We start from the raw sequence: 12,573 nt of genomic DNA, 5'->3' as shown, positions 1-12,573 counted from the left end.
ATGCGTTATAAAGTCAGAATTGCGTGATATATAAAGTCGCAATTATGAGTTATAAAGTCAGAATTGTGAGATATAAACTTGCTCGAGTAAAATAGTCCATTGTTATAAAGACAGAATTGCATGATATAGGGCCCTATTTTAACGATCTGAAACGCAAGTGTCAAAGCGCAAAGCGCAAGTAACTTTGTAGGCGGGTCTTAAGCTGTTGCTATTTTCCCGGCGGGATAAATGACTCTTGCGCCAGGCGCAAATCTAAAATGGGTTGGTCTGAAGTATCTTCATTATTCATAGGTGTGGTTTGGGCGTAACGTGAAATAAACCAATCAGAGCGTCATCTCACATTCCCTTTAAGAGCAGACGCGCTTTTTCTAAAGCGGATTCCTATTGTAACGGCGGATTTGCCAGGCGCGCGCCAGGAGCGGTTCACAGCCGAGGAGAGCAACGCTCTCGTCAGGGACGTTGGGGATGGAGAAACCCACCCAAACTAACTTCGGTTAAAAAGGCGTATGATAATTGTGGTAAATGTGTAAGCTAGATGTATGCTTTTATAATAAATTGTCTATCTATCTATCTATCTATCTATCTATCTATCTATCTATCTATCTATCTGTCTGTCTGTCTGTCTGTCTGTCTGTCTGTCTGTCTGTCTGTCTGTCTGTCTGTCTGTCTGTCTATCTATCTATCTATCTATCTATCTATCTATCTATCTATCTATCTATCTATCTATCGTAATAATGTATGATTAGCAAAAATGAAAACTGCTGCTTCTGTGTAGATGAGAGAATCAAAAGTGTATGCGCGTTGTGCACACGCTACATTGATTATGGCCAAGCATGCGCCCTTAAAATAGCATATGAATAACATGCGCAACGCGCCACTGACTTTAAACTATTTTTTCCTGGTTGGTGGCGCAATTGTTTTCTAAACCTGCAAAATAGCATGAAGGAACGTTTGCGCCGAAACACGCCTCCTTTTTTGCGCTGAACCGCAATGAGCGCAAGTTCATTCCCTAGTTTAGCGACGTGCTTCTGTGGAGGGAAAAGCGCGCTTTGCGCGGGTGCAAAATAGGAATGATACATGCGTCGGTGTACAAAGTCAATTGCGCTGGGTGCAAGATAGGGCCCTCAAAGTCCGAATTGCAAGTTTATATCTCACACTTCTGATTATTTCTCGCAATTAAGAGTTTTTATTCTATGGAGCCCTTAAAGGGACATGGTGGTGGGAAAAATTTGGGATGGAAGAAAAAAATATTTTTCTAATCTTAACATTTGCAATTATCTTTTTAATTGTTTTGTTCTGTGGCAGAAACAAGCTTCCATACTTCATGCACTTCACTTAACTTGCAGGAAGGGGTGGGATATCAGACTCTGTTGCTGGATGGTAAAGTTACCTTATACAATTCATATACTACACTGTTGAGTATATAGCGCATAGTGTATAGTGCATCATTTGGAACACAACTAAAGAGTTGTGACTTCAGTTCAACCACATGCGGTTTCATGTCATCTATACATAACACACCCATCATCAAATCATAGAAAAATTCAGTTAAGACAGTTGTATTCATCTTAACAATACACAACAAATCAATATACAGAAAAACAGATTTCTAAAATAAGGTATAGGCCACAAATCTGTGAGTAGGCTACAGTTTTCAAAACTGAACAGGTGATGTTGTGTAATATTCAGTTACTGTAAGAAACTGTTCCAGCGGGTGGAGTTTACTGGTACTGAATATTACACATCACCTGTGTATAGCCTACTCCATTAACTGGAACAGATTTTCACTGGAACTGAATATTACATCCAAATATTGTTATGTAATCAATCAGCATATTGTTGTGTAACTTCACCTATTGGAACAGTATTTCACAATTTTTCACAGGAACTGAATATTACAAACAACTATTGCGAAAGAACGATTTAGGCCTACAAAACAACGATTGCGAAAGCGTGCACGGATTATGAATTTGTTCACTGTTACCATTGTACGTAGTTTTTTTTTTTTTTCTGTACAGTTCTATTTTGTTAATAAATTTTGCATTCTATTTTGGCTTTCTCGTGTGTCCCTATTTTTGTTGTGTCCCTTTTGAGCCACGGGGCGAAACGGGTATGGATTGAAAAATCAAAGCAACTGTACGGTTTACAAATCTGAGCACAGCTGAGACTTTTTCTCTGGTAGCCTACTTTTGGCGTATGATATTTATTTCCGTCAAGGTCAGGCTGAGATGTCAAATGTATTCCCAGGAATGAGTGATGTGCTTTCCGCTTTTAAAGTTTTATAAAATAAGTAGCCTAAATGGCTTGAATGGTTTAAAAGCATTAGCAAGAATAAAAGAGCATCATTTAATGTAACGCCATGCAGCCAAAGGATGACAGAAAAAAATGGATGCTGCGTTAATTGCGTTAAATATTTACTTAACATGGAGTCTTTTCCCATTTCTACCAGTAACGCTCATTCAACTTCCCGCGTCTACAGATATCGACGGCACAACTGGGTTGTAGGTTGCCAGGTTGAGTTCACAAATGGGTTGAAATTTGTATGATGTGTTGATTGCGCGAGTAGGATGGGTTTCATACAAGATCTGGCAACTGGACAACCTTGGAATAATATATTGATGTGATGTGATTATTCATATAACGACGTTTGGGCCATATAAGGGGAGTTTCACGGGAGAATTAACAAAACGGGAGGGGGGCGGGAGATGGGAGTGAAATACGGGAGACTCCCCGGGAAAACAGGAGTGTTGACAGGTATGCTGAATGGAGATCTTTAAAGGCCTTATAAACGCATGTAACTCCCAGCTGCAGGCGTGGGTCTGGATGTACAGTCTGTGCCTTCATTCTCATTCTGCCAAGCCACTTGGGACGAATGTGTTTGCTCATGGAATACAAAATATCCTTTTGAATAATGAAGTGCAAAAATGAGAAACAATGTGGGATCATAGACAGCATTAGACACATTACCAACACACCAGACCAGAGCTGTTAAAATAGCCAAAGTTAACATTAAATCAAAATTGGCCTGCTTTTCTTTCCGAATACAGTACATTATGCATCATCTAGCAGTGCACAATATTTGAAAGTGAAAAGTTTTTCTTTAATTTTTCATCAAAATATTTTCACCTCTGAAACGACTTTCCTTCCCACTGACATCATCAAGCCCTCTTAATAAAAATAAAATAAAAATCCCATTACATTATAAAACGAAAAAAGGGTTATGATCAATGTCGACTATTGTGTTATGTCAATTATATTAATTTTACTCACTAGGAAAGTAGGAATAATAAGATTTGGAAAAATGCCATAAGACAAATAGGTACTTTAAGTTCAAAACATTTCAAATATACTTTCCTAATGCTTTTTGTCGGTCCCTGTTTATTGTTTGGCCCTGTCAGAGCAGTTTCTTCACGCTGTGAGCAGACTTGTCATTGGCTTATGTGGATGATATTATTTAGAGAGCTCAGAGATTAGCCTGTGTGTGTGTGTGTGTGTGTGTGTGTGTGTGTGTGTGTGTGTGTGTGTGTGTGTGTGTGTGTGTGTGTGTTTGTATGATGAAGTGGCCAGACCGAGGCGTACTCAAAGCCCAGAGGCAGACGTGACTGGCAGGAGGATTTGGACTGAGGATGGAAATGAACCCTCAAGGCAGAACACTTGAGCGAGCTGTCAACCCTGTAAATGAAGAGCTTTTGAGCATTTAAATGTTTCCAGGTTCACTACTACTACTTCTGGTTCTGGTTCTGGTACTCTGGTACAGTGATGTCACTGCAGTAAATCCCATTATAATAAAACAAAAATAATGATAAAAAATAAATATATATACAGTTGTGGTCAGAATGAATGGCAGCCTTGGTAAATATGAGCAAAAATGGGTGTAAAAAATAAATCTGCATTGTTTATCCTTTTGATCTTTCATTAAAAAAAATTGCAAAAATCTAACCTTTCATTGAAGTAAAAGAATTGAAAGTGTTTCTTTGTTCTATTGTATTTATTTGTGCTGTTGCTTGTAATTTGATTGTCTGTTCTTATTTTATTACTGACTGTTTACTTGTCTTTAATAATGTTATAAATTTATATTAGTTAGGCTACTAGTTTTAGCTGTGGTATCAAAATTGGATTACTGCCTGTAAAAAAAAAAAAAAAAAAAAAACCTTTTATGGCTGGTAAAACTTTCCTTAAGTCACTGTACTCCACACACAGTGATCCTATGTATGTGTGTGTGTGTGTGTGTGTATATATATATATATAATCACTGTAATAATAGTATCACTATAATAATAATAATATTACATATATAATTATTATTATTATTATTATTATTAATAAATTACACCCAAATTTTGTTTCAATATCTCAGTAAATGTCAGCATCCTTTAAAAATATTCAAAAACCTAAAAGGTGTTCACTTAGAGACTGTATCCATACATACAGTAACTAAAGACTATATTCAAATGTATATCTATATACAGTTTATCTTATCTGAGAAAAAAACAAAATGAGAAAGGGAGAGAGTCTGTCGTAAACTAAAGTAATTGCCTGTCTTCAGCATCTTGGGGTTTTACAACATTGCTGATCAGCCAGACTTGAAGGCACAATCATTCCAGTGTCTGTCTTCTGTTAGTGAGTGAGTGGGTGTAATAAAGAACTGTGAACACTACATAGTGCTGTCTTGTTAGCAGAAATTGTCTGTTCCTGTTCCGTCTCCCTGAGTCACATTTTATTCCTTGAATAATTCAGATTTAAAAGAGACCTAGAACATGAGAGGGCAGAACCAGACGCAATGCACTGAACACATCATTTTACCAAATGATTCATGCTAATGCATGTCTCTCTCTCAATCAAAATGATAATTACAATGATTAAGTGAATGCAAATAGATTACCTAACAGCAGAAAATATAAGGAGCAACTTATTCTTTGTCAACTAAAAGAGTTTAAGTAGAATATATATAAATATATATATATACTGTATATACAGTATATACACAAACACACCGGATATTCCTTTCTTTTGTTCACCCAAACAGCAGTGTATAGGCTATTACAGAAAACTACAGTGTTAGTTTAGCAGGGGTTTGTATACGATACGAGGTCATGGCAAAGTGCCTGTTGTATCTGGTTTGGAACATAGTCTATGTTCCCTCATTTCGAGTCTGGTGTGCAGCAGCTGCCTGTCACCTATCTCCAGAGAGCCGTGGATCAGTACCAATTCTAACTAGCAGCAAATACAAGAGCACTTGACCGTTATCTGAACCACACAGGTATTGCCTACAGTGCAGAGCGTTTAAACAGAACCCCCCCCCCCCCACCCCCCGCCAATTCTGCAGCCCTAACAATCCTGCCAACACACTCTATTATATGGGAGAAAATAAACATCCGGCCTATGAGTGCCATCTTATGTAAATCCCACAATGTGCTGAGCAGAAATTATAATTGCACCATAAAACCCATTGCCTGACACCTGGGTCTTTGGTTGGAGGTAATACAAAATTATATTAGAAAAATTATTTAGTTTTAAAGGCACACTACGTAATTTTTCGCCACTAGAGGTCGTTTATTCAAAACAAATGCGGCAACTCACTCCAGCGCACCGCCTCGAGTGTCCATGGCGACGGAAACTGCCCGCCATGCTCGATGTCACCGCGGATCCCCCACAGCGGTGAGGGCTCTTTGACAGCGCGTTCCTCCTTCTTCCCGGGTTCCGGCACCAGTGTAACGCAGTTCAGAGGTTATGGGAAGAAGGAGGTGGGAACCGGCATTCTGTCACAGTGTCTGGTTGTGTTTCCCCGGGTACCCACTAGATGTCCTCCTTACCCCCACGGTGTCTTGCACTAGGAACTACCTTTCCCACAATTCCAGTCTGTTATTGCACCCAGGTGTTTGTAATCTGTTTACCCAGCTGTCTCTCGTTGTCATCTCGTCTGTTCATGTATTTAAAGCCCTGTTTGTCCCATGTTCTGTGTGGTATCGTTGTTGTTGTCACACCGCGTTTGGTTTCCCGTGTTCCCTGAGCCTGTTTTATTGTTTACTGTTTTGGATTGCTTCACTGGATTTTGAACCCTGCCTGTTTTGACCATTCTTTGGATTACCCTTTTAATAAACTTCTCCTCAATTGCACTTGGATCCTCCTCGCTGTCTTCTTGAGCGGATCGTGACAGAACGATACCACCGATGTATGGATCTAGCAATTTGGGGTTTCGTATCCCTCCTCCTACCACTGAGCGGGAGAGGAGAGAGTGTTTCGAGGGTACCCGTCTGGTCATTTTCCGTGGGACCCGGGGAGCTCGCAGAGGAATGGTGGGTCGAGAGGGAATCCAACACTGCCCTCCACCGTGCCCCCTCTTCGAATTCGGGTTGCTGAGGGACGGGTCGGAGCCCCCATCTCGCCGTCGTGGACAGAGAGGGGATAGGAGACGCAAGTCTGCCGGCCGAGAGAATGCTTCGCCGCTTCTCAGCCGAGAGAATGCATCGCCGCTGCCCAGCCGAGAGAATGCATCGCCGCTGCCCAGCCGAGAGAATGCATCGCCGCTGCCCAGCCGAGAGAATGCATCGCCGCTGCCCAGCCGAGAGAATGCATCGCCGCTGCCCAGCCGAGAGAATGCATCGCCGCTGCCCAGCCCAGAGAATGCATCACCGCTGCCCAGCCCAGAGCTCCATCAGTCATTAATTCTGTCCAGACCTGAACAAGCATCTCACCATCGAAGACGGCGGAGGGGGAGGAAAACCTCGGGCCTCTCCAATGACCTGGAGGCTGTCCCCAAGCAGTCCGTCATCGTCCCGGAGGTCGTCACCAAGCAGGCCGCCGTTGTCCCCGAGCTGCTCGTCCTACCGCCCCCGCCCACACCTGCCGAGTCTGTGTCTTCGGACAAGATGGCCGCCGCCGAAAGTGTTCCCGTCACGTTTACCGAGCCGGTGTCCATGGACAAGATGGCCGTACAGCCTGTGTCTGAGCCGGTGGTGTCTGTTCCAGAGTCGGTGGTGTCTGTTCCAGTCCCTGAGCCGGCAGTGTATGTTTCTGAGTCGGTGGGTTCTGTTCCAGTCCCTGGGCCGGAGCCAGTCTCTGTTCCTGAGCTGGAGCCGGTGTCTGTTCCTGAGCCAGAGCCGGTGACATCTATTCCTGAGCCCTCAGTGACCGCGACACTGGCCATTATGGCCACAGCCATGTGGTGTGTGTGGGCTACACACACACTTAAGCCGGTGGTGTCTGTTCCTGGGCCGGTGGTGTCTGTTCCTGAGCCGGTGATGTCTGTTCCTGGGCCGGTGGTGTCTGTTCCTGAGCCGGTGATGTCTGTTTCTGTTCCTGAGCCGGAGCCAGTGTCTGTTCCGGAGCCAGTGTCTGTTCCTGAGCCGGAGCCAGTGTCTGTTCCTGAGCCGGAGCCAGTGTCTGTTCCTGAGCCGAAGCCAGTGTCTGTTCCTGAGCCCTGAGCCGGAGCCAGTGTCTGTTCCTGAGCCGGAGCCAGTGTCTGTTCCTGAGCCGGAGCCAGTGTCTGTTCCTGAGCCGGAGCCAGTGTCTGTTCCTGAGCCGGAGCCAGTGTCTGTTCCTGAGCCGGAGCCAGTGTCTGTTCCTGAGCCGGAGCCAGTGTCTGTTCCTGAGCCGGAGCCAGTATCTGTGTCTGTGTCTGTCCCTGAACCTGAGCCGGTGGTGCCAGTTCCAGTGCCCGAGCCGGTGGTGCCAGTTCCAGTGCCCGAGCCGGTGGTGCCAGTTCCAGTGCCCGAGCCGGTGGTGCCAGTTCCAGTGCCCGAGCCGTTGGTGCCAGTTCCAGTGCCCGAGCCGGTGGTTCCAGTGCCCGAGCCGGTGGTGCCAGTTCCAGTGCCCGAGCCGTTGGTGCCAGTTCCAGTGCCCGAGCCGGTGGTTCCAGTGCCCGAGCCGGTGGTGCCAGTTCCAGTGCCCGAGCCGGTGGTGCCAGTTCCAGTGCCCGAGTCAGTGGTGTCTGTTCCAGTTCCTGAGCCGGTGTCTGCTTCTGTGCCCTGGCCGCCCGAGGGATCTTCTCCGCCCTGGCCGCCCGAGGGGTCTTCTCCGCCCTGGCCGCCCGAGGGGTCTTCTCCGCCCTGGCCGCCCGAGGGGTCTTCTCCGCCCTGGCCGCCCGAGGGGTCTTCACCGCCCTGGCCGCCCGAGGGGTCTTCTCCGCCCTGGCCGCCCGAGGGGTCTTCTCCGCCCTGGCCGCCCGAGGGGTCTTCTCCGCCCTGGCCGCCCGAGGGGTCTTCTCCGCCCTGGCCGCCCGAGGGGTCTTCTCCGCCCTGGCCGCCCGAGGGGTCTTCTCCGCCCTGGCCGCCCGAGGGGTCTTCTCCGCCCTGGCCGCCCGAGGGGTCTTCTCCGGCCTGGCCGCCCGAGGGGTCTTCACCGCCGTGGCCGCCCAATGGACTGTCGTCTCCGTCCCGGCCGCCCGAGGGACTGTCGTCTCCGTCCCGGCCGCCCGAGGGACTGTTCGCTTCGCCCCGGCCGCCCGAGGGACTGTTCGCTTCGCCCCGGCCACCGGATGAACTGTTTGCTTCGCACTGTTTCCCCAATGTACTGTCTGTGTCACCCTGGCTTCCTTTGAGTCTGTTACCCCCTGTTTCTGTTTCCCTTCATGGACCTGGCCCCCCGTCCCTCCCCCTGATCCTCCACCTTCCCACCTCCCTCCTGAGTTTTTGTTTTGTTCCGTGTCTGGTCTTGGAGTGTCTGGGAGCCACTCCGTAGAGAGGGGGTCATGTCACAGTGTCTGGTTGTGTTTCCCCGGGTACCCACTAGATGTCCTCCTTACCCCCACGGTGTCTTGCACTAGGAACTACCTTTCCCACAATTCCAGTCTGTTATTGCACCCAGGTGTTTGTAATCTGTTTACCCAGCTGTCTCTCGTTGTCATCTCGTCTGTTCATGTATTTAAAGCCCTGTTTGTCCCATGTTCTGTGTGGTATCGTTGTTGTTGTCACACCGCGTTTGGTTTCCCGTGTTCCCTGAGCCTGTTTTATTGTTTACTGTTTTGGATTGCTTCACTGGATTTTGAACCCTGCCTGTTTTGACCATTCTTTGGATTACCCTTTTAATAAACTTCTCCTCAATTGCACTTGGATCCTCCTCGCTGTCTTCTTGAGCGGATCGTGACACATTCAAACACATTTTAATGATACAAATAAAACAAATACAAAACGAAAGTAAAAGACAGCAGCCCATCACGGACGACTGCTGTCACATCAATTAAAACATAAACATCAAATAAAATCCACTCTCTCACTCTTCACTGTCGTCGCTCCTCCTTTATGCTTCCGCTCCTCTGTGAGAGATACGAGACCGGTGCGTTGCGCAGGTGTCGCTCATCAGTAATCACGCCACTGGCCTCGTGCCGCTCTCTCACGGCCCTCGGCCTCGTCCTGCTCGCCACAGCTACTCTGTGCGTTCGCTCGGTGGCTACTAAATGAGACACTTGTTGCCCACTGCAGTGAGCTAGATCGATATTAGGCATGGTAAATAAATATGGTACTCGTGGTAAATCAAGAAAACGAGTTTTAAACACTAGGGCCCTATCTTGCACCCAGCGCAATTGACTTTGTACACCGACGCATGTATCATTCCTATTTTGCACCCGCGCAAAGCGGACTTTTCCCTCCACAGATGCATGTCGGTAAGTTAAGAAATACACTTGCGCTCCCCAGCGCAAAGAGGAGGCGTGTTCCGGCTCAAACGTTCCTTCATGCTATTTTTCAGGTTTAGAAAACAATTGCGCCACTAACCAGGAAAAAATAGTTTAAAGTCAGTGGCGCGTTGCGCATGTTATTCATATGCTATTTTAAGGGCGCATGCTTTGCCATAATCAATGTAGCGTGTGCACAACGCGCATACACTTTGATTCTCTCATCTACACAGAAGCAGCAGTTTTCATTTTTGCAAGTCATACATTATTACGATAGATAGATAGATAGATAGATAGATAGATAGATAGATAGATAGATAGATAGATAGATAGATAGATAGATAGATAGATAGATAGATAGGGTGGGTTTCTCCATCCCCAACGTCCCTGACGAGAGAGTTGCTCTCCTCGGCTGTGAACCGCTCCTGGCACGCGCCTGGCAAATCCGCCGTTACAATAGCAATCCGCTATGGAAAAAGCGCGTCTGCTCTTAAAGGGAATGTGAGATGACGCTCTGATTGGTTTATTTCACGTTACGCCCAAATCACACCTATGAATAATGAAGCTACTTCAGACCAACCCCTTTTAGATTTGCGCCGGGCGCAAGAGTAATTTATCCCGCCGGGAAAATAGCAACAGCGCCCAAGACCCGCCCACAAAGTTACTTGCGTTTCGCGCTTGATACTTGCGTTTCAGATCGTTAAAATAGGGCCCTGGGTGTTGAGCTGTATAACAATGATTCGTTTTCTGTCAATGAATGTATCTAATCAGTTGCTCACCTGTCTAATAAAACACATAATATATTAAAGCGTCTTTGGTGTTTCCAAGGTTCCATCAAAATAAAAACGGAAATCGAGGGTAATGTGGGTATGATGTCATTGATAGGTGACAGCGTGTCATTCTTAGAAACAAGTACACAAATCAACAAAATATATAACATTGTTCTAGTGGTTTTTGGATATTTTGATCTTACATAGTGTGCTTTAAGCATCAATGCAATGCACACAAGCACAGAAACCTGTAGTGCACAAACCTCGAGTCATTCACTTGAACCCATTCATCATTCTCTTGAACCCCTTCAGAATTGAAACCTCAAGTGTCAGACCCAAATAACAGCGATTAACGTTGGTCCTTGGGTTAGCACGCAATGACGCAGGAAGCATTATCATGCTGTGCCTGTGACCTTTCAATATATAGTTAATATTACATATATATATATATATATATATATATATATGTATATATATATATATATATATATATATATATATATATATATATATATATATATATATATATATATATATAGAGGTGGGCATAGATTAATTTTTTTAATCTAGATTAATCTAGATTAATTTTGAAATTAATCTAGATTAATCTAGATTAAAATGGCTCATTTGAATTCTGCCGAAGGCGTTCAGAATATGTGTGCTACCCAAATAATGACTATAAAAGTAGCCTAAGTCTTTGAGAACGGGTTTCTCAAGCCAGGTGGCGCATTAGACCAGGGGCTCATCTCCTGTTTCCAAAATGCATCACAAACTGCTTGAGAAAGCTGTTCTACTCATAGACTGTAAAAGGTTACTTCTGTACTGTTACCGTCCGTAGGCAACATAGGCCTATGTTATTATCAACTACTATAGGCTATCAATAAGGGATGGGCGATATGGCCTAAAATCTATATTGTGATATACATTGCAGCCTCTTGCGATAACGATATACAGTATATTATAATAAAACCATTTCAGAACAGGTTACACAGACCCTGCTAAACAACTGCTAAATTTTTTTTTTTTAAAGGGTATATGTAGTTTTGAGAACATATATTGTGCAAAACTGTAAGTATACAACATAATTTTGCAGATAAATAAAATTTAAGTACACTAGCTGCAGAGATCTTAAGTAGGTCTAATGTTTATTATAGCTTTGAGCTTATGAAACCCCAAATTTAAAGTTATAATATTGTCTAACTGATGTCTTTTCAGTTAAAAAGAAACACAACAAAGATTCTTAAAATCGGGCGTAGACAGAGATTATGTGTTAACGTTACACCACTAGATATATTGGAATGAGAATAATACGCGCGCGCTGGTGATGTCATGTTTCATTTTGAATTTGAGGTGGTAGAACGGATTAGTCGTGTGTTAACTTACCGAACCGTTACCCCACACACTCGGATAGTTTGCTGCTGTTTGTCGGACGGCTTAAATCCGAACCAAGTCCAAATTATGGATGTTGCAGTTTTCACTTTCAGCCGTGTTTACTTAAGATGACGACGAATATGCGTTGCAGCCGGGTTTACCTCGCGGCCGCGGGTAGATTGCGTCATCATTGCTTGTGTAGTAGAGCCATCTCCCAACCCAACTTGGGGAATAGATTAACGGCGATATTTTTTTTATCGCGCGATAAGAGTCTCGCGTTAACGCAGCGCGTTAACGCCGATAACGGCCCACCACTAATATATATATATATTCACAGACTTTTTTCTCACAATTCGTTCTTTTTTCTCGATATAAAATATATATTAACTTGCAATTTCAAAAGAACTTCAGGTACCTTTTTTAGTTATTTTTTTGTGGCAGGAGATAAACTGAATTCTTAGGAAAAAACTTTTTTATCTTTTTACACAGTAGCAGAAACAAGCTTCCATAATATAAAAGAAATATATATATAATATATTAGGTATTGGTATATCGGTATTGAAGCTATAAACAAGTTACTCTCTGCTGCCAAACTAGGGTTGCCAACTGTCCCGAATTAGCCGGGACGTCCCGTATTTTGGGTCTAATTTATTTGTCCCTTATTTGACCTCCCTTGTCCCGATTAAATAGACTGCTACGCTGATCTAACCACTGACTGATAGGCCTACAACAGCAACACGACACTTGAGAATGATCACGACACCGCATCATCCAATCACAGCCCACACTCACGCGCATCAGACCATACGAATAACAAACTCT

This window comes from Scardinius erythrophthalmus, assembly GCF_964197995.2.
Source record: "Scardinius erythrophthalmus genome assembly, chromosome: 15".
In the NCBI taxonomy this organism is placed as follows: Eukaryota; Metazoa; Chordata; class Actinopteri; order Cypriniformes; family Leuciscidae; genus Scardinius; species Scardinius erythrophthalmus.
The sequence above is the reverse complement of the archived record's forward strand: the minus strand, read 5'-3'. Positions refer to the sequence as shown.